Source organism: Narcine bancroftii, chromosome 6, assembly GCF_036971445.1.
Source record: "Narcine bancroftii isolate sNarBan1 chromosome 6, sNarBan1.hap1, whole genome shotgun sequence".
Lineage (NCBI taxonomy): Eukaryota > Metazoa > Chordata > Chondrichthyes > Torpediniformes > Narcinidae > Narcine > Narcine bancroftii.
In genome coordinates this window covers 25,273,404-25,296,464 of record NC_091474.1, presented here as the reverse complement: position 1 = coordinate 25,296,464, position 23,061 = coordinate 25,273,404, and the positions used below count along the sequence as shown (strand labels likewise).

Genomic DNA, 23,061 nt, shown 5'->3' with positions numbered 1-23,061 from the left:
AATTGAATTTTTTGAGAAGGAAATTGATGAGGGTAGGGCAGTAGATGTGGTCTACATGGATTTTAGTAAAGACATTTGACGAGATCCCCCATGAGAGTCTCGTTCAGAAAGTTATGAGGCATGGGATCCGTGGAATCGTGGCTGTATGGATAAAAAATTGGCTTGCAGGTAGAAAGCAGATAGTAGTGGAAGGAAAATATTCTGCCTGGAGGTCAGTAACTACTGGAGTACTGCAAGGATCTGGTCTGAGACCCCTGCTCTTTGTGATTGTTAAATAGGATGCAGAGTTGGACAGAGAAATGGCAGAATTAGTTCAATCCAGATAAGCGTGAGGTGGTGCATTTTGGAAGGACAAACCAGAAGGCTGATTAGTGGTAGTTTACTTAAGAATGTGGATGAACAGATGGACCTTGGGGTCCAAGATCCATACATCTCTCAAGGTCGCCATGCAGGTGGATAGGATAGTTAAGAAGGCCCATGGGATGTTAATAGGGGGATTAAATTCAAGAGTAGAGAGGTTATGTTGCAACTCTACAAATCTCTGGTTATCTCATTATAGGAAAGATGTGGAAGCTATGGAGAGGGTCCGGAGGAGATTTACCAGATGTTACCTGGATTGGAAAATAAGTCTTATGAGGTAAGGTAAGCTTTGGAGCATAGAAGGAAGAGAGGAGACTTAATAGAGGTCTACAACATTATGAGAAGCATGGATGGGATAGACAGCCAGCGCATGTTTCCCAGAGCAGGAATAACAAACACCAGAGGATAGATGTACAAAGTGAAGGGAGGGAAATTTAGGGTAAACATCATTGGTATGTGTTTTAATGCAGAAAGTTGTGGGAGCCTGGAATGCCTTGCCAGGGATGGTGATGGAGGCTGAAACATTAGGGGCATTCAAAAAACTATTAGACAGGCACATGGATGGAAGAAAAATAGAATGTTTTGGGGTAGGGTGGGCTTAGTACTTTTATTTTAAAGGAATATATGGGTCAGCACAACATCGAGGGCCGAAAGGGCTGTACTGTGATGTTCTATGAACATCATAGAACTATATTCTATGTTAAACTGGTTAGGACTTTATTGCCTGGAACATAGAAGAATGAGGAGAGATTTGATAAAGGTATATAAAATTATGAGGTGTACCCCCTCCATAAATCTTCGTCCGCGAAGCCAAGCCAAAGAAAAAAGAAGAAGTATAGACAAGAGTAAATGCAATCAGGTTTATCCCACTGAGGTTAGGTGAAATTTAACATGGGTTAAGGGTGAAAGGGAAGAAATTTAGGGGGAACATTTGGTGAAATTTCTTCACACAGAGAGTAGTGGGAGTGTTTGAATGATTGCCAGCTAAAGTAGTGAATGTGGGCTCTAATTTAACTCTAATTTAATTTTTAAGAAAAATTTGGACAGGTTCATGTATAGGCGAGGTATGGAGGGATCTGGAATGTGTGCAGGTCAATGGAACTAGACAGGATAATAGTTCAGCATAGACTAGAAAGGCTGAAAGAGCCTGTTCTCTGCACTGTAATGTTCTGTAGTTCTAAGGTTCTCTGTCTGAAAGTTATTATTTTTTCTGAAAATATATTTCATAAAATTCACACAGATATAATGCAGTGCATTTATACGCTGCCAGTCACAGGGAAATATATTAAAGTTTACATGACATCAAATTTTCAATCACATACATTGCAGGAGTGATAAGTTCCAATTTAAAAGTTGCGATTATTCCCAAAAATACGCTTTATTCCGTGATATATTTGGGGCATACAACATGAAAGTCTGCAGACACCGTGATTGAAGTAAAAGACAATGCTGGTGAAACTCAACTGGCCAGACAGTGCACTTTATGTAGGAAAGATAAAGATAAATAATTAATGTTTCGGGTTTGAGCTCTTTATCAAGAACTCAAGCCAAAAACATTGATTATCTATATCTTTCTTTGCTGTATAGTAGAAGTCCTAAAACCGGACTGCTCAGGAATTGGGTTGGTCTGGAAGTCCTAAAACCGGACTGCTCAGGAATTGGGTTGGTCTGGAAGTCCTAAAACCAGACTGCTCAGGAATTGAGTTGGACTGGAAGTCCTAAAACCAGACTGCTCAGGAATTGAGTTGGACTGGAAGTCTTAAAACCAGACTACTCAGGAATTGGGTTGGTCTGGAAGTCCTAAAACCAGACTACTCAGGAATTGGGTTGGTCTGGAAGTCCTAAAACCGGACTGCTCAGGAATTGGGTTGGTCTGGAAGTCCTAAAACCAGACTGCTCAGGAATTGAGTTGGACTGGAAGTCTTAAAACCAGACTACTCAGGAATTGGGTTGATCTGGAAGTCCTAAAACCAGACTACTCAGGAATTGGGTTGGTCTGGAAATCCTAAAACCGGACTGCTCAGGAATTGAGTTGGACTGGAAGTCTTAAAACCAGACTACTCAGGAATTGGGTTGGTCTGGAAGTCCTAAAACCGGACTGCTCAGGAATTGGGTTGGACTGGAAGTCCTAAAACCGGACTGCTCAGGAATTGGGTTGGTCTGGAAGTCCTAAAACCAGACTGCTCAGGAATTGAGTTGGACTGGAAGTCTTAAAACCAGACTACTCAGGAATTGGGTTGGTCTGGAAGTCCTAAAACCAGACTACTCAGGAATTGGGTTGGTCTGGAAGTCCTAAAACCGGACTGCTCAGGAATTGGGTCGATCTGGATTTTCAGATTTTCTGGATTCTCAGGCAGTACTTTTAAAATTCAAATTTAAGGAGTAAGGAAGAGATGAACAAGTAAGTTGTGATAGTCTATTCATTAGCAAATACAGCATGCTTCACTTATTGAAACGAGCAGTTTCAATAAATGAAGTCGGCATTTGACAAAAATGTAAATATAATTTTTTCACTACAAATAAAAGAGCATGTAATGCTTAAAATTATGTTTAAAAATGAACTCTTTGAAAGAAAAATACAGTGTACCAATGAATTTCTTTGTGATGATTACCTGTATTAAATGTGATTACTTGTTACATCCGTGTATCTGAGGCACTTACATATGCACACACACATAAGCCCACTAAATTAAAAAAGTTTGAGAGTTTTCAAAACGTCCAGGTTATCAGGTGGTCTGCATTTCTGGAATCTGTATTTTTGGACTTCTATGTTATAGACAGTCTGGCCCGATAAGTTTCTCCAGCATTGTGTTTTTATATATTTAGGGGGCCCTGTTAAGTCACTGACTTACAGAAATCTAGCTTTATGCAAAGTCTCCTATATAGTTTATAGCTTTATTCAATGTAGTAAAGATATTAATAAAATATTCTGTGGAATTTATTACTGACCAGGTTCTATTGCTTTAATTACTTAGAGTTTTTGGATGATCATTTGATGAAATGAAAGAATTTTAGCAAGTGAATGAAGAAAAACTGATGTAGGTAGCTTTAGAGAATGGGGTGAAAACCAAAACGTTTGCAGACATCGTGACTGTAGTAAAAACCAATCTCGCGGCATCCATAGAAGGTAAAGATATATAACCGATGTTTCGGGTCTGACCCTTTCTACAAAATGGACAGTTCTCAGGAACAGAACCCTTCCTTCACCCTGGGACTGCCTGAGCTGTAAGTACTGGATTCATTACACCATCAGTTCAATAAATTAGCTCACAATGCATCAATGCCACTTATTTTTCCTCTTTGAACAATGTTTCAGGGCTTGTTGCACAGAGCCCAGTGCTTTGGTGTGCAGTGGTAGAAGGACTTCATACTGTGGTCCTTCCCCATAGAATCCTTGTGGAACTTCAGTATAGGATCATAAAACACTACAGCACAGTGCAGGCCCTACGGCCCTCAATGTTGTGCCAACCTTTATGTTCCCACCAAATAAAATCTAAACCCTTTCTACCTTGTAACTTTCTATTTTTATTTCATCCATGTGCTTGTCTCAGTCTCTTAAATGCCCCTAATGTTTCACTCACCACCACCATTCCTGTCAAGACATTCCAGAACCCACAACTCTCTATAAAAAACACCCCTGATATCTCCCCTAAATATTATTCCCTTCACTTTGTACAAATTTCTGTTAATACATTATTTAAAAAAAAACATTTGTGCAAAAGAAGAGAAGCAGTGAGGCTGTGTCTGTGGTTCATTGTCCACTCAGAAATCTGATGGTAGAGGGGAAGAAGCTGTTTTTGTACCATTGGATGCTTGTCTTCAGGCTCCTATACCTCCTTCCTGATGGTAGCAGTGAGAAGAGGGCATGGCCTGGGTGGTGAGGGTCCTTGAGGATAGAGGGCTGCTTTCTTGAGCCATTGTAGGATTCCTGTGGGATTAGAGTAAGTTAGTGCTTTATGTCTGCTTCCATGCTTTATGACTCCATAACTCTTTCATTGATAGAGATGTAGAGAGAGACAAGAACACGACACACTGGCTGAGCCTGAACTGGACCATTGTGTTTTGGATGCCACGCATTATTTTCATTCCTCTCTCCCCCCCCCCCCCCCCCACCATGGACTCCCTGCTCCAGTTTGAGATCATGGTATCGGATCCTTTGCCTATCACATGGAGAAACAAATAGTTTAACCTCCTTCTGAAAGGTGTTGTCTCCAACAAGGAATCACTCCCTCAGTGCTACAGTGAAAAGAAGAAGCCAGAGTGGACAGGGGCTCTGGACCCAAACCTGATTTTAATTCCAAGTCTCTGCCCTCCCAGTGAATTATTTGACTCCTAGCGGAACAACGCTGCACCTCTGCATTAGTGGCTTCTCGAGGCTGCAGACCCCTCATTTCCAGTCAATTCTGGATCAAACTGCAAAAAAAGTACCATTAATTTGTGGGTTCAAAGCCTTTAACAACAAGCATTCATTTTATTTTTTAATTTAATTTAGAGATACAGCATTGTAACAGGGCCCTTCCAACTCATAAGCCCGTGCCGCCCAAATACCAATTAACCCAGAGCATTCAGAGGAAGTCCATGCGGACATAAGGAGAACATGCAAACTCCTTTCAGACAGCGCTGGATTCGAACCTGTGATGCTGCCGTTGTAATAGCATTGCACTAACCCTGCCCCACCCATTTGGCGCACACACAAGGAGCAAGATACTGGTTTGGTGCTGCATCTGTTCGCTTCCCAGACCAGGTAGCAGTTCCGAAGCAGGGGGGCAGGGAGTTCGGGGCGAGTCTGACATGAGACTCATTAAAACAAAATTGCACTGGGCTGTGTTCTACAGCAAAAGCAGAGCGATCTGAGGTGGGTGCTCTCTCAAGACCATTGCTAACATTTGGGCTTGGCTGTCTATTGTAGAATACTGACGATTAATGTCCTAAGTGTTTGTCTCTGCTGCATCAGGGGATAGTAATTGCCTTGAAATGTCATGTTGCACTTTGACCCCAACGTTTACCAAATCTGGTGAATTCAGGGACAAAGAGCATTCCTCCCCTTGAATTTGTTGGTCTGTTGTGGCTTGCTGTAAGGCCTCAGCAGATCTTAACTCCATTTATATGCCTCAGATGTTGTCCTTCAAACTTCTTGTCTGAGAATTTTTTTAAAATTCATTCAAGGGATGTGGGCCTCACATCCCTTGAACAACTCCTGAGAAGTTTGTGGTGAGCCACCTTCTTGAATTGTTGAAGTCCTTGAGGAGTAGGTGCACTTGTTAGTGAAGGAGTTGCAGGATTTAAACCCAGCAACAGTGATGGATGCGTTTCTAAGTCAGAATAGTATGTGACTTGAAAGACAAAGTCCTGGTGATAGTAAAAATGTAAAAAACAGAATGCTGGAGAAACTCAAAAGGTCAAACAACATACTTTATACTGTATAGCAAAGATAAAAATACATAACCAATGTTTTAGGCTTGAGGCCTTCATCAAGGTATGACAAAATGTCAGCAGGCACCCAAACAAAATGGTGGTGGGAAGGGCAGGGGGAGGAGCATGGTCCCACAGGCAGGAGGTAGTAGGTGGATAAGAGAGGGATCACATGCCTCGGCAGAGACAAGTAGCAAGGATAGAAACATGGCTGTGGAAGCGAGTCTGGGTGAGCACATGGTCATAAAGCTTGAGAGCAGCCAGGATTACAGATTGGGAGCAGTGAGAGAGAATCTCACAGAACAACGATGGTGTTGCCTATTCTTTTCTTGCCCTTTTAGCTGGTGGGGGTGCTGGGTTTAGAAGGTTCTGCCTAAGGAGTCCTGGGGAGTTGCTGCAATGCATCCAGTGGACGGTATAAAGGGCCTGAACTGTTTGTTAGTGGAGTGAGTAGGCAAATTTGGGTGCTTATTGAGCAAGGCTGATGTGCCTGTGTGGTATTCAGGTTCTTGAATGTTGTTGAAGCTCCACTCATTCAGGTCAGAATCAGAATTTATTTTCAAGAACATGTCACAAAATTTGTTCTTTTGTAGCAGGATAACAGCGCAAACATTTATATAAACCACCTTAAAAAATAAATAAAAATAGTGTAAAAAAATCAAAGTAAGGCAATGTCCATGGTTCATTGTTCATTCAGGAATCTGATAGCAGCGGGGAAGAAGCTGACCTTGTGCCGCTCAGTACTCGTCATCAGACCCCGTAACATTTTCCTGATGGTAGCAGAGTGAAAGAGAGTATGGCCTGGGTGGTGGGGGTCTTTGAGGATAGAGACTGCTTTCTTAAGACACTGCCTCTTGTAGATGTCCTCGATAGAGTGAAAGTCTGGTACCCGTGATGTCTCAGGCCGAGTTAACAACCCTCTGGAGATTTTTCTTCTTCTGATCGTTGGCAACTCCATAGCAGACAGTGAAGTAACCAGCCAGAATGGTCTCCACGGTACACCTGTGGAGGTTTTTGAGAATTTTCGGTTACACACCGAATCTCCTCAAACTCCTCACAAGTGGAGCATGTTCCCTCACACTCCTCACTAATCTCCCACACTTTTCAATTTAACCCACTCACTTAGGCGAGAGTTCTACTTTGAGAGAAGAAATGCCTCCTGCTGTCATAATTAATTCAAGCCCACTTATTGCTAAATCTGCTCAGACCCCAACAGAAAAAAGTCTTTCACTCTCTCTACCCCACAAATAAACACTCAGAAGAACACAAATTTCATCTTTGCAATTCAACCCTTCATCCGATATATAATTAATGAATTAGTAATGCTGCTTTAAAAGCTATTTATTTTCCAATAAAATATAATTCACTATGGTCAAAAGAGCCTTTATGGGGAAAATTGAATTTAATTTTTTTGGGTATATAGTTATTTGTTTCTATGGCAACAACAGATTTTTTTAATTAGACCCTGCTCTGTAGAGACTAGAAAATTTTGTAGGAAACGTTGAGTGCAATCAAAGTAATGACTGGTGCCTGAGGGACAGGGAGACAATTTAAGCAATGACTGTTAATGTTAATATGATTTTTTTTAAATATAGTTGGTGGACATTACTTGCAAGACCAGCATTTGTTCTCCATCCCCAAATGTCTTCAAGAAATTGGCGATGGGTCACAGGCCTGAACTGCCACAGTTGTTCAGGAGAAAGTGCTCCAACAGAGATGTCATGGAACGAGTTCCAGCACTTAAAACCAGCAATGATGAATAGTGACGCATATCCAAGTCAGGATAGTCTGTGACCTCAGGGGAAATTTAGACAGATTGCATTGAGAGTTTATAAACCAGCAAAGAGCAACGAGATCAACCCAACCCAGCTCTTCTATTAAAGTTTAGGTTATTTGCATTTCAATTCTATTTTCCTGCCTCTATTTGATGTCCCTGGATATGCTATCCTGTTCCAGGCAACACAGGGGCACAGTGAAGTAGCTGGTAGAGTTGCTTCCTTACTTCCCCAATGACCTGAGTTCAATCCTGACCTCCACTCCTATCTGTGTGTTCTCCCGATGGGTTTCCCCCTCCAATCACTCTTGTCTCCTCCCACATCCCAAAGGCATAATTGTCCAGTAGGTGTTGCCTTCAGTGTGAGTAGGGGAAGTTGATGGGAGTGTGTGGAAAACAGAATCAGTGTAGGGTTGATGTAACTGGGTAGGATCACTGATGATCAGCATGGACTCAGGTATCAATCAACCAAAATGTTGACTGACCATTTCTCTCCATGGATGCCACGTGACACATTGGATCTCTCCAACTTCTCATTGTTCAGTCAATTCTTGAGTTTCTAACATTAAAGAGAATCTAGGCATTGATGATATTCACAATATGTAATCTACTGCAGTGTGTTTATAAGCTTTATGAGGCAATCACCACTCAATATCTTGCCACGTTCAAGTGACATTTGTGAACATTAGCCAGCTTTCTAGATGGAACATGAGAGGGAAGTGAGAAATTACAACACCTGCCACACTGTCTGACATTATTCAATTCCTTAGTTGCGCTGGCAATAGCGCTATTGTCTGGAGAATCCTTTATCAAAATGGCACATTCATGTAGAATTACATACCCTCGTGCCCTTCCTGTTTCACTACCATATGTATGGGTTTCGATGTTCTAGAGCTGTTTACAATGTTCACTGTCTGCCTGCTGTCTGACTGCTGTCTGCTTGCTCTCTCTCTGCTGTCTGATTGCTGTCTGGCTGCTGCCTGCTTTCTGTTTCCCTTGGTGTCCTCTTGATGAGCCACACAAAGATGATAATGAGTTTAGTGTTATACATGTAAGTGCAATGTATGAATGCATCAAATTTCTTACTTGCTGCAGCCAAACAGGTACTTTTTGTAAAAATATATAACTACAGTAGTATTCATTATATTACCTCAGTATGTAAAGATGTGATAAATATAGAGTATAGATAGTAGATAATTATTTACAGTTACAGTTGGTGCAAGAACAATAATGTTCAGTTAATGAAATAGTGCAAAAGTGCAAACAGATCTTTTTGTTGGCCCCCGAGAAATTTATAGTTAAGGTAGTAAGGAGGGTGTTCAAAAGCCTGATAGTCATTGGATACAAACTGTTCTTGAGCTTAGAGATGCTGGACGTCAGGCTTCTGTACCTTCTGCTCTAAGTTAGCAGAGAGAAGAGATTGTGACCAGGGTGATGGGAGTACCTTATAATGTTCGCTGCCTTCTTGAGACAGAATCTATCGTGGACATCTGCAATGAGTGGGAGGTCCAACCCTGCAACTGGTCAGTGGACAAAGAAACCCTTCAATCTGATTGCCCTATCTTCCTCCACACTGGAGGACAGCTGATTGTCACCATAGATGAAGAGTTAGCCAACCCACCACTGTGAAAGGGAGATTAGCTCCCTCCACAATGGCACTTACAAACAACGATAAGTCTATGAGACAGGGGGCTGTCAAAGGAAAGGTTAATCATGATAAACGACTTTTTAGGCAGACAAATGATCACAGTCACAACTCAGTGAGGTGCATAGTTTGACCATCGCCCTGCATCAATATCAGGTGCGGAACTCATAATAGCAGGTCAATCCTATTAAGGAAATCTTAATGGAGATCAATCTGTTTAATCTGCTGGTGGACAAAACAGGGCTTACAAATGCACCACCCCACAGGCCCCAGGGTGGGACAGACAACCCAACACAATAAACAAAAGCTCACTGCTTCTCATTGACCTGTGCACAGATCAGGTGGAAGCAGATCAGGGAAATTAAAATGACATGGGAGATGCTTGTGCTTTGTGTATAATGTTCCTTGTGCAATGTAAGGTCAGATTAGGAATTTCTCTGGAGTATAGAGCCATTGTCATAGAGTTCTACTGCATAGAGACAGGCTCTTTGGCCCATCTCATCGGTGCTAACCAAGGTCTATCTGGGCTAGTCCCATTTGACTAAGTTTGGCCCATGTCTCTCCAAACCCTTCCTAGCCATGTACCTGTCCAAATGTCTTATAAACGTTCTAATTGTACTTGTTCTTGTTCCAGAAAGCTACCACCTCCTGTGTAAAAAGTTGTACCAGTCCCCTTTAACTCTTATCTTTCTCATAGATTTAGATTCCTGGAATTCAAGCCAATGATGTTGAAACATCAAAGACTCATGACTCATCTTCTTCCATCCAACCCCCTTGCCTCTCTGTCCTTTTGTCAGGAAGGCTCAACACTTCCTGAAAAGACTGAGCTGGGGAAAACTACCAACTATCATCCTGTCAATTTTCTACAGGAGCTCTATCGAAAGCATCCTGGCCGGCTGCATTACAGTGTGTTACAATTGCAGCAGAGAAATGGGTCAGAGGTCAATCCACAGGACCATAAGAGCGGCAGAGAGGATCACTGGGATTTCCCTTCCTCCCAATGATGGGATCTACCGGGATCATTGCCTGAAAAGGGAGCACCACATCACTGAGGACCTCTTCCACCCTGCACGGAGCATCTTTCAGTTGCTCCCATCGGGGAAAACATGCAGGAGCATCAGAGCCAGCACCACGAGGCTGAGGAACAGCTTTTTCCCACGGGCAGTGAGAACGCTGAACGACCAAAGGAACTGCTCATACTGAACACCCGAGACACTTATTTATGAAACAATATTTATTTATTTGTGTACAGTATATGAACACTTGTCCTGCATATGTATTTCCTGTATGTGTGTAAAGTCTGGTTGTGTACGTGTTTTGCACTGAGGACCCGAGATCACTGTTTTGTCAGGTTGTACTTGTGCAATCAGATGACAATAAACTTGAATTGATTTTGCCTGGTACATGCCAATCTATGCCTCCCCCATGTGTCCATCACCCCACCCTGGTTCACCAGGTTGTCCAACCTCTCCCATCCTATCTTTATCAGAGGCTATCTCCCCTTTGCACTCGTAGTCTTGATGGCGGATACTGGTCTGAAATGTCCACTATTCATTTATCTCCCACTGATGCTCACGACCTCCTGAGTTCCTCCAGCAGATTGGTGTTTCTTCGAAAATTCCAGCATCTGCTGACATCTCTGTCTTCCTTTTCAAGCTTTCCTCCCCCAAAAGTCTATTCTAAGAATGCAGGAGGTGCGCAGCAGGTCAGGCAGTATCCATGGACAGTGATAGACATTTAAGCCAGATTAATTTCTTCACTTTTATAAAAAATACTTGAATTCCCCAGCTGCCATAATGGGATTTTAATTTAGGTCTCTTGATCAAGCATCTTGGCCACTGGATACTGGTCCATAGTGAACACAGTGCCATAATTGCACTGAACTGGAGCCTTGTGTGGCTGCAGAGGCTGCGGGAGCTCCAGTGGTGAATCCATGGACGCTCAGTGACTCTGAAGGGATTTTCTTTTGCTTCTTTTTCTCTGACTGTAAGAGTCGCCAGGCAATGCTCCTGGCAAATCTTTGCTTGCTTATGGCAGGCTAAAGGCAAATTTTGCATAATATTACATTTTGTGTAATATTACATGATAATAAATAGTATTTGAATCTATTATCATCACTGGCTTGCACGCTGAAAGGTTTTAATGAACAACTTTAGGAAATATGGAAGTGTTAATGTTTAAAGAAGGAATTAAAATACCTGCAGCAAAGCCACCATGTAATTAGATGCAAAAGGAGGTTCAGAAGATGCCAAGGTCATGTGCAATAGGTAGATAGAAGTGGTGAGAAACTCAGTAGGTCATGCAGCATCCATGGGAAGTAAAGGGTAATCAATGTTTCAGATCTGAACCCTTTATTGGGAAACAGGATTAGAGGTTATAGAGATGGGAAAAGGGTGAAAACAAGGATGTGAATTCTAAACTCGAGGTGATACAGAGCCTAAAGTCAGTATGGGCAGGGATGATCTACAGTCAGTGTGTGCAGGGCTGACCTGAAATTAGGGTGTGAAGGGATGATCTACAGTCAGTGTGTGCTGGAATGATCTGCAGTCAAGCTGTCCACCCTTCCTTTGTCCCTCACAATTTTATTGTCACCTCTCATCCTTCATCACTCCAAAGAGAAAACTTGGCTTCATAAGACACATTCTCCAAGTCTTGCAACATTCTTGTAAATCTCCTCTTCACCCTCTCTAAAGCTTCCACATCCTTCTAGCAATGAGGCAGTATTGTCAGAGTAGATACGTGACATCACATACAACCCTGAGATTCCTTTTTCCTGCGGGTGTGGCAGAATTACTACTAATTGGTAGTGCAAAAATATAAACTGTACACAGTGTAAAATGTGTAAACAAATGAAGAAATATAAACAGATAATGAATGTAAACAAACTGCGCAATACAGAAAGAACAAAAAGAAAATCAATAAAGTGCACAAGCAAGAGTCCTTAAATGAGTTTCTGACTGAGTTTGTCATTGAGGAGTCAGCTGTTCCTGAACCTGGTGGTGTAAGTCTTGTGGCATCTATACCTCTTTCCTGATGGCAGCAATGAGAACAGAGCATGTGCTGGGTGGTGAAGGTCTTGAATGATTGCTGCTGCTCTCCGACAGCAGTGTTCCCTGTAGGTGTACTCTACAGTGGGGAAGTTTGCCTGTGATGTCCTGGACTGTGCCCACTACCTTTTGGAGGGCTTTACACTCAGGGGTATTGGTGTTTCCATACCAGACCATAATGCAGTCGGTCAGCACACTTTCCACCACGCCTCTGTAGCAATTTGCCAGGGTTTCTGGTGTCATACCAAACTTTGGTAAACTCCTGAGGAAGTAGATGAGCTTTCTTTACGATGTGTGTTGGGTCCAGGAAAGATCCTCCGAGATCATGACTACCAAGAATTTGCTCACCCTCTCCACCTCTGATCCCCCAATGATCACTAGATAGTATACCTCTGACTTTCTTTTCCTGAAGTCAACAAGGAAGAACTGCTTCTCACGGAGTGAAGTGAATCTGTGGAATTCTCTGTCCAAGAAAGCAGTACAGGCTGCCTCAGTCAACATGTTTTAGACTGAGGCTTGTGAAAGCCCTCTTCTTCACTATTAATTAGTGATAGGGATGGTGTAAGGAACATCACTTTTTCTAGCCAATTTGCAGAGCTCTGTCTGAATCAGTGATCTGCCTTATGAGGGAAAGGTTTGATTTAACACAGCCACTGACACAGAAACAACATAAAAAGGTTAGTATCCAGCTGTAGTATTTGTCAAATTCAGCTCTCACCCCACAAATCTGAGGATGGTGATGTGTCCTGAAGGTTCTTGCCTTTCGTTCACACCCCCATCTATTTTTATTTATTTATGGTCATTGTTAAACCAAGTTAATTACCTTTTATCACCTGGAAAAGGATTCAAGATTCAAGATTGTTTTATTGTCTTCTAATAAAATAGAAAATGAGATCTTACAACAAATTTCTTTTAGTTTACTGTAATGCAGACAAAAAATTCCCATCAGCTGAAATTACGGACACCTCTTACTTACAGTCAAAGAAAGAGAAATAAAAGAGAGTCCCTTCAGAGATACTGAGTGTCCGTGGTTTCAGATCCAGCCCTCCTGCATCCTCCATAGCCACACAACCATTAGCAACCTGAGCTCCAGATTCAAAATTATGACACGATCAGGAAGCCTTAGCACCCTTGGCACCCACTCACCTCTCGGTTCCAATACCTGGTACCCACCCCCCCCCCCCTTCAGCCAGTCTCGAGCCACTGGGATTTAGGGGCTTGAGGCTCAAGACTTTTAAAATATGGAGCTTTGGGGTTTAAGCTGGAAACAGCATTGCGTCCTCCTTACCACTGCACTGGGACAGCTCCTAGAGTGGGACTTGAATCTGTCACCTTCAACCTGAGCTCAATCTTCTACCCAGTCATCCTCAGCTCCTGCTGTGCTATGCCCTCTTACTTTCTTAGACAAAGCAAGATTCAGACTCTCCCTCCATTGGACAACAATGTCAGGAAATCTAGAATTCAATGGTTGGTCAAACTTTGGTTCCTCGGTTCACTCTCTCGGTGAGGACGTAGGGTGAGAACCTTCTCTCAATGAATTAGCAGTCCTCCTTTATTTCAACCATATCTGCACAGAGTTGGAAAACAGTGAATGAAAACACACACACACACACACACACACACACACACACACACACACACACACACACTCACACACACACACACACACACACACACACACACACACACACACACAAACAGAGTTTCAATTTTATTTCATTTTTTCTCTCATTCTCTTATTCTTACTCATTCTTTCATTCTCTGTCTCTCTTTCTTTGGCTCTCTATCACTGTTTCTCTCTTTTTTAATTTTTTCTCTCATTCTCTCTCTCTCTCTCTCTCTCTCTCTCTCTCTCTCTCCAAGGAGTTTGGAATCTGTCTAGAAAACGGATGTAGCAACTTGGAGCAGAATGCTGCATAATTGCTGGCTGTATAAAGCTGGAACAGATTGTTATTGGATCTGAGCACGACATTGGGGTCAGGGACGGAAGCTGAACTCAGAAACGTCTGCCTGGTCTCGCCTCATAGACTGCAAGAGGAGGCAGCCGTTCCACCTTCCCCTCCTCCCCCAGGAGCCTGACAGAATGTCTAACGATCTACATTCACAATCAAATGCAACAAGAAAACGCAAACCAAATGCAAGCCCAATGTAAAAGCAGGGAGCTCGCTGAAGGCAGAGTTCACCACGTGAGGCAGCGGCCAGTGAGGACAAACAAATCAGCCTGTTTCTGTGGCTTGTGAACTTTCCATGGTGTAGGCAGCATAGAGGTTGATACTGGAGTTTGGGACACAGGAGATTGCAAGTGCAGGAACCTGGAGCAAGAAGAGGCAATCAGGAATTAATTTAAGGATTCTTAATTTTCCACTTTATTGTCTTTTTTTCCTTTCTGTATTGCAGTCAGTTTGTTTACTTTTCTTTATTTGCTTACATGTGAATGTTGTGCACAATTTGTTTTGCACTGCCAGTAAGAGGTGATTCTGCCTTGCCTGCAGGAAAAAGAATCTCAGGGTTGTATGTGATGTCATGTATGTATTCTGACAATAAATCTGAAATCTGCTGGAGGCACTTAGCCCATCAGGCAGCATCTGTGGAGTGAAATGGACAATTGTTGTTTCAGGTTGAGATCCTTCACTCCCTCCTTCCCTCACCTGGCCCCATTGGGCACCTCTTTATCTCTCCTTTTATCTCTCTCTGTCTAATTGTCTGCTACCAATCCCTCACCTATCTCCCAACTCCACTCTCCCTTCCATCTTCCCCTCTTGGCTCCTCCTTCAATTCTCCTCTGTTCACCAATCCCCTCCTAGCCCCTGCCTCACACCTCCCCATCTCCACGTAATTCTGGCAAATTTCCATGTCTCAATAAAGATGAGTTGAAATGTTCACTCTCCTTGTACTGAGGTTGCCTGACCTGTGTGTGGGTATTAGTGTGGGTGTGTCAGAAGGGGGGATGGGGGTTTCTGAGGAGGACACTCTCTCCTAAGAGCCTTTCTTCCCTGATGTGCAGACTAGTGTACACCCCTCTGACCTGGTGGTCAATGGAAGATGGGAATTGTCCCAGGCATTGTCTCCCAACATCTGGGATATTTCCCATCTCCCAAAGTCTGGGTCAATTCCCATCTTCCATCCGTCTTCCAGCCTGCCATTGGCTATCGAGGTTCCTCTCGGCAGGGGTATTCCCCTTCTCCACCACTTCTTCCCATTGGGGAGTTCATTCATGAGTTGCACCCCCAGCCACTGGTTCAGGAAGGAGGCCTTCTCAAGGGGCAATTAGGGGTATGCAATAAATAATGGCCTTGTCAGCGACACCAGCATCCAAACTAAGAAATAACAATGAAAATAATGCAGTTGGCTTAATGCATTAAAAGTGTGAAATGTTCACTGGACCTCAATGCCCCAGATTGTTTCTCAGTAACAGCTCAGACACAGAGGAACCGGGGACTTGTTTCTGCTGCTCTTCTGCACACTGACTTGATAGAGAACCCTCTACCTGTGGTAGGAAACACCTGGCATTGCTTCCTTTCACAGACTCTCCTTGCCCCGGTTACACATGCTGTCACAAGAGGTTCACCGTTCTGAAGCCAGCCATCTCTGAGACCCCTCCACTTTATGTCGCTCCCATCTCTGTTGCTGCAGTGTGAGGCTAAACCCTCACCAGGGACTGCAGGCGGTATCACTTCTTCATGAAATCTGCAGCAGATCGCAGTGTTTGCTGCTTCTTGACTCAGTCTCTCAGCTTGTGACTCTCCTTGGAAATCTCTCCCATGGTAAAGTACCACCAGGCATATCATGGCCATTACAACCATATCATAAGACCATAAGACATAGGCTATTCAGCCCATCAAGTCTGCCCCACCATTCTAACATGATCTGATCCATTTTCCCATTCAATCCCACTGCCCAGCCCTCTCCCATCACTTTTGATACCGTGGCTAATTAAGAACCTACCTATCTCTGCCTTAAATACTCCCAATGACCTGGCCCTCCCTCTGGCAACAAATTCCACAGATTTACCACCCTCTGGCTGAAGAAATTCCTTCTCATCTCTGTTCTCAGCAGACACCTTTCAATCCTGATGTTATGCCGTCTTGTCCCAGACTCTCCCACCATGGGAAACAATCTTTTTACATCTACTCTGCAAATGCCTTTCAAAATTCAAAATGTTTCAATGAGATTCCCCCTTATTCTCCTAAATTCCAATGAATACAAGGCAAGAGCTTTATACATTCTTGACATGATAACCCTTTCATTGTTGGAATCATCCTTGATTGTTGTGAACCTCCTCTGAACCTTCTCCAACATTCTTTCTTAAATGATGAGCCCAAAACTGCTCACAATACTCCAAGTGAGGTCTCACCAGTGCTTTATAAAGCCTCAACATCACATCCTGTTCTTCTAGGCTGTTCCTCCTGAAATTAATGCTAACGTTGTATTTGCCTTCTTCACCTCTGAGTCAACCTGCAAGTTTAACTTCAGGTTATCGTGCCCAAGGACTCCCAGGTCCTGTTGCATTTGGGTATTTTCAGTTTGCTCATCATTTAGAAAATAGTCTGCCTGTTTATATTTTCTACCAAATTGCATGACTGCACACTTTTTGACATTTCATTTCATTTTCTTCTTTAAAATTTTTTGCTTCACAAATTTGCATATCATCCCTGTGCAGGGGCCATGCTAATCTTCTCTGTATCGTTCTAATTTTAGTATATGTGCTACCGAAGTGAGCATGTATTTCATTTTCAATTGACCCTCACTAAGGTCAGCAACTGATTCCAGAAATGAAGGGCTTATCTTAAGAGGCAAGGTTGAGTAGCATGGAGACTGTACGCATTCAATTTTAAAAAAAAGATGAGGGAAGGAACTTCTAAAGACATAAAGGGATTGGATGAGATAGAAGCAGGAAGTTGAATCTTGACTAAGCGGTTGAATCTCGAATAGGAAAAGCCTCAAGATTCAGGGGAGTAGATTTAGGACAAAGATAGAAGGAACTGCTATTCCCAGAGAGTAGTGCATCTGAGGAATTCTCTGCCCAAGGAAGCAGTGGAGGGTGCCTCACTGAATAAATTTTGGAAGAAAGGGGTAATTATGGGCATTGGGTAGGTGGGTAGGTGCAGCTGAACCTCTGGCCAGATCAGCCATGATCAGAGCAGGCTTGACAGGCCGGATGACCGATTATTGCTCCTATTTCTGATGTTCTTGCGCTCTTATTTATAGCCCTTATGAAGGTGGAGGTGTCCTTCAGTTCTGGCCAAATGACCCCTGCACTGCTGACAGGGACGGAAACCAATATTTGGACCTGGTCACACTGGAGAAACAGTGATATACTCCAAGATCAGGTTGGCTTGCCCTTTGGAGGGGAATCTGTGTGCAGCGGTGCTCCCCATGCCCCAGCTGCCTTTGTCTTTCCTGGGGGTAGAGGCCACAAGTTTGAAGGGTGGCGTCACCAGGGCCAGGGTGAGAACTTGCAGATAGCATACATGTCAGCCAGTGGGTGCTTGCTTGTGGAGGGAATGGGAAATCCATCCAGTGGTCTGCAGTGCCCTGAATTGTTCTGAAGGTCTCTCGAGTTGTCGTTGTGCTTCTCCAGGCATTTTGAGGGTGTTATTTTGCTCTCCTGACTTGTCCTGTTGAAGGCTTCTGTAACACTGGACAACAAATTTTTTTTCAAAAGGCTTGCTTCCTAAAAAAATTGGTGTTTATGATAAAAAACTTTAAGTTGAACACAAAGATAATTTCAGATTTGTTGTATCACAAGGGAAGTTAGCATTTTTAATTACATAATGATGCTGACATGTTGCGTTACTTCAAATGACCTCAAAATTGTTTGCTGCTGATTTTTGTTTGTACTCAGCATCTGATGCCGCTCAGGTCAGTGTGCAACAATAGTTGGCCAGCAATGATACTGTTTTTCCATGGTCGTAAAGTCCTGATGAAACCTTTCACTATGTTCATCACTGACTGCACCAAGATCAGCAGGGAAGACGTCCAAATGCAAAAATGGAAAAAATGAATTTTCAATTTCATGTTGCATTTCATGGTTTTGTACACTTGAAGTAGACTTAAAATATGACAGGAAATCACAAGACTAGGTTATATCTAAAAAACACGGAATTTGATAGGAACATTTTAAGGTAATTTTCATGATCAATGACCCAAAATCCTTAAAGTACAGCCGAAAGTGTTCAGGGAGCAAAATTTTCATTGTCCAGTGTAATTAGCCTGATATAAACCAAAATAAATAGAAATGATGACTCACCTCCTTCACTCATGCAGATTAGAATCCTTCTCTGCTGTGTTGATTTTTCACCAGATTAAGTCATAGCTGCTGCTTTAACACCCTTGCAATCCTGTGGGCTGACTAGCTGCTTCTACTGGCCATTGTATCAGTTAAAGGCAATGTCAGATGTACTCCAGGCAAGAATGAAACACAAAGATTGGAGAATCAGGATCTATTGTCATGAACATGTCATGAAGTTTATTGTTTTGCGATAAAATTACATTTAAAAATAAATGTTAGTGTTAAAGAAAAGAGAAAGTGAGGTTGTGTTTGTGGTTCATTGTCCATTCAGAAATGTGATTGCGGAGGGGAAGAAGCTGTCCTTGTGCTATTGGGTGTTAATCTTCAGGCTCCTGTACCTCTTTCCAGAGTGAAGAGGGCATGGCCTGGGTGGTGGGGTTCCTGGAGGATAAAGGCTGCTTTCTTAAGACACCGCCTCTTGTAGATGTCCTCGATGGAGTGGAGACTGATATAATGTCCATGCAATCATAAAATCCTATGAGCTTTTAACTCAAATATTTATTAAAAAATTAGAAGCCAGAAATTAAATAGTCAAATTGATGTGTATTTAGAAATGGCAAGGGAGTGTGAGAATGTGTGTGCAGGTATGCATGGGTGTAATTGTGTGTACGTACCTGCTTGTGCATTTACACTTGAATATGCAAGATCTTGAGGGAACAAAGAATTGTGGAAGGACTCAGCAGGCCAGGCAGCATGCATAGATAGACAATGGTCATTCAACGTTTGTGTCGGGACCATTTATCGAGTTTGAACTGTTGACTGCTCATTTCTACCTGACCAGCTGAGTTCCTGCAACTGTTTCTTCACAATTCTGGCAAATTCTGTCTGTTCTTTCCCTAAGATCTCAAGGGAGATTGACAAGCATTTGGAAAGGATGTTCCATTTTGTGGGAGAATCTTCAATCTAAGGTCATCTAAGTGAAGGGAAATCTTTCTCTCTCAGAGAATTGTGAGTCTTTGGAACTCTTGTCCTCAAAGTGTGTTGGAAGCAGAGTCGTTGAAAACTTTCAAGCCAGAGATTGGCTTATCTGTTGTGTTTCATCTCTGCCTGGTTGGCCAATCCTGTGTGGGCTGCCAGCCTCACCCCTTCCATCCTGTCTTCTTTACACTGCTTCTGTACTAATTTTGTTCTGTCCTGATAAAGTTTTTGATCCAAAACTTTGACTAGTCTTTTTTCTCCCACAGATGCTGCTCAATCTGCTGAGTTCCACCAGCAGATTGTGTTTGACATCAGATTTCAGTATCTGTAGCCATCTGTGTGTCTCTAGAGGTTGACAGATTCGTGGTGAATGAAAAAAAGCAAAAGGTTATCCAAGCAACAATCCTGGGATAAAGATTCTGACTGTCCACACTATCAACGCCTCTCATAATTTTATAAACTTACATCAGCTTCCGATGCTCAAAAGAAAACAACCCAAGTTTGTGCAACCTCTCCCCAAAGCTCATACTCTCCAATGCAGGCAACATCCTGGTAAATCTATTCTGTACTCATTCCAAAGCCTCCATATCCTTTCTGTAATGTGGCAACCAGAATTACCTGCAATATTCTAAGTGCGGCCTTGCCAAAGTTTTATACAGCTGCAATGTGACCTTCTTACATTTGTACTCAATGTCCAACACACCGTACATACGCCTTCTTTACCATTCAATCAATTGTGTGGTCACTTTCAAGGATCTATACCCCAGGATCCCACCACACATCAAGAGCCCTACCATTAAATCTGTACATTCCCTTACATTTCACCTCCCAAAGTGCAACATTTCACCCTTAGAACATAGAACATAGAACATTACAGCTCAATACAGGCCCCTCAGCCCACAATGTTGTGGCAACTGTTAGAAACCTACTCAACAAACTAACACTTCCTACCTCACATCTGTAACCCTTTATTTTTGTTGCATCCAGATACCTGTTTGAGTCTTTTAAATTCCCCTCCACCACCACCCCTGAAAATTCATTCCAAATTCCCACTGCTTTTTGTGTAAAATATTTACCCCTGATGTCTCCCCTAAACTTTCCTCCCTTCACTTTGTACAGATGTCCTCTGGTATATGCTACTCTTGCCCTGGTAAAAAGATACTTGCTCTCCACCCTATCTATGTCTCTTATAATCTTATTGACCGCTATTAAGTCACTTCTCATCCTTCGCTCTAACTCTGATAACCTTGCCTTGTAAGACATGTTCTCCAATCTAGGCATCATGCAGACTAAACTCTATCTGCCATTTTTCTGTCCTTATCTGTAACTTTCATATTAATTGATAGCCCTCTGCTGTCTAAATCTCCACCAATTTTTGTGTAATTTCCAAACTTACCAAACTATCCACATACGTTTTATCCAGGTCGTTTATTTCAATTACAAATTATTCTCCTTGAAGTAAAGGAGGAGATCAAAGACATAATTGAAGAGAAGCTCTCTCAGCGGCAGTCCAAGAGCCAAGGGACAGGGAAGGAAACAGGCCTATATGGACTGGCTGAGGTTTTGATAGCATCACAGGGGGGTACTAATGGAAGCAGGTTGAATTATAGTTTTAAGAGAGAGCAGAATCCATCTCCAAATGGGAAGAACATGCAGCAAAAAGGGCAGGAGAATGGCTGTAGCTAATTGTTTTTACATAGAGCCAGTATGGATTCAGAATGAGGAGGTTAGCTTTTGAGGAGAGATTGAGTAGCCTGTGACAATACTCATTGAAGTTTAGAAGGATGATGGCGGGGTGGAGGATCTTACAGAAACATGCAATTATAAAATGAATAGATAAGATAAAAAAGTAGGAAGGTTTTGCCCACTGGTAGAACTGGGAGACATAGCCTCAAGATTTGAGGACTCCGGGTCCCTGTTTTCAGGAACTCCATGTTCCTGTTTTCCAGGACTGGTTTTATACCCAACCACCAGCTGGTTCATACTGGTGTTTGTACTCTGGTTAAATATGTCTGGAGACCAAAGGGTTAACTCAGAACTGCTTTTCCCAGAGAGTCGTGAATCTGTGCAATTCGCTGACGAAGGAAGCAGTAGAAGCTGTTTCATTGAATGTATTTAGGAGACAGTTAGATTTTTGAATAAAAGGGTAACTAAGAATTATGGGGAACAGATGGAGTCAGTGAAGCTGAGTCAGTCATGATCTTATTGGATAGTGGAGCAGGCTCGACAGGCTAGATGGTTGATTCTTGCTCCTATTTCTAATGTCCTTATGAAAGGCTGAATGGCCACCTTTAGGCTCTGTAAACATGTTGCAACTGTAGAATAAGAATCAATTTGGAAAACAAGCTTTCTGTCAGGTGTTTTTACGTTCTCCACATGTATGTGTGGGTTTTCCCCAGGAGCTCCGGTTTCCTCCCACCATTCAAAAACGTACCAGGGATGTAGGTTAATCGGGTGTAAATTGGGTGGCATGGACTCGTGGTCCAAAATTGACTGTTACTGACCTATATGTCTAAAATTTAAATTTAAAAAAATCAATACTGTATCGCAACGTAAGTTTTATAAGAAAATACAAGAAATATTTAATGAGAACTCAAATAAGAATCTTTTGTGAATGTAATATTTTAAAAAAAGAGAAAATAAACTTCAATAAAGCTGGTCTCCTTTGAGGCCGACCATTTGGAATGAAATACGAAAATGTGTCTTTGCCTAATTAAAATGCTGGTTACTAATTTTTTTTAGGACAATTTTTTTTTTAATTAAGTAAATTAAAGACTCATCATGGAGTGTCATCCACTGAGTCACCAGGAATTAATTTAGGCATGTTGCCATAGCAACTTGGTGGTGCTCAAAAGCTACAAATCTACTTCGTCACCTGCGTAACTGAAATCAGGATAAGATTAAGTTGAAGATCATTATGCATATTTATTCTATTTTATAATGATTAATTACAGTACAAAAAAAAAGATTTATCAAAAATATCACTACTCCAGTGAGTATTACATTCATTTGCATCACTGCTTTTTGTAACTGTTAAATGTTACCAAGGATACACTAACATATTTGTACAAGGAAGCCTTTATCTCCATACTTGTCATCTCTCTTTACAGCACTTGGGATACGTTCTGGACTGAAGTTGGTTTTGTAAATGCACAGAAGATTGAGGTTACCAGGGATCTGTTATTCAAAATAACACATGATTCCTCTCAACTTCATAATCTGGAAGATCAGGGGAGCAAACACCACAGGAGTTCAAGTTCAAGTTGATTGTCTCATGTACAAAGATGCAGTGATATAATTTGTTTTGAAAACAGTCCAGTTAGACATTACCTCCAAGGTACAGCAAGTAAGATGCATTACATAAGTGCAGGGTTACAGAGAGAGATCAGTTGGTAAGGAGGAAAGCAGCATTATTTTACCATTTTGGGGTCTGATAACATCAGAGGAGAAATAAACTGTGCTTGGTCTCACGCTTGTGGATCTTCTTCCTGACAAAGCAGCACAGTTGGCGTGGCAGTTAGTGGTGGTTAGTGCAATCCGGCTCAGTCGTCGTCAGACTCCTCAACGACAAACTCAATCAGGGACTTGTTTAAGGACTTTACTTGTGCACTTT

The 23,061-nt window shown here is 42.3% G+C and overlaps 1 non-coding gene across 1 annotated transcript; it reads right to left on the bottom strand.

Annotated features, from left to right (window-relative positions):
• Positions 1-16,853: 16,853 nt before the first annotated feature.
• On the bottom strand, positions 16,854-16,960 carry LOC138737812 (U6 spliceosomal RNA). The gene has a single exon (XR_011341254.1). It is a non-coding gene; the product is annotated as a U6 spliceosomal RNA (small nuclear RNA).
• Between the last annotated feature and the right edge of the window lie 6,101 nt (positions 16,961-23,061).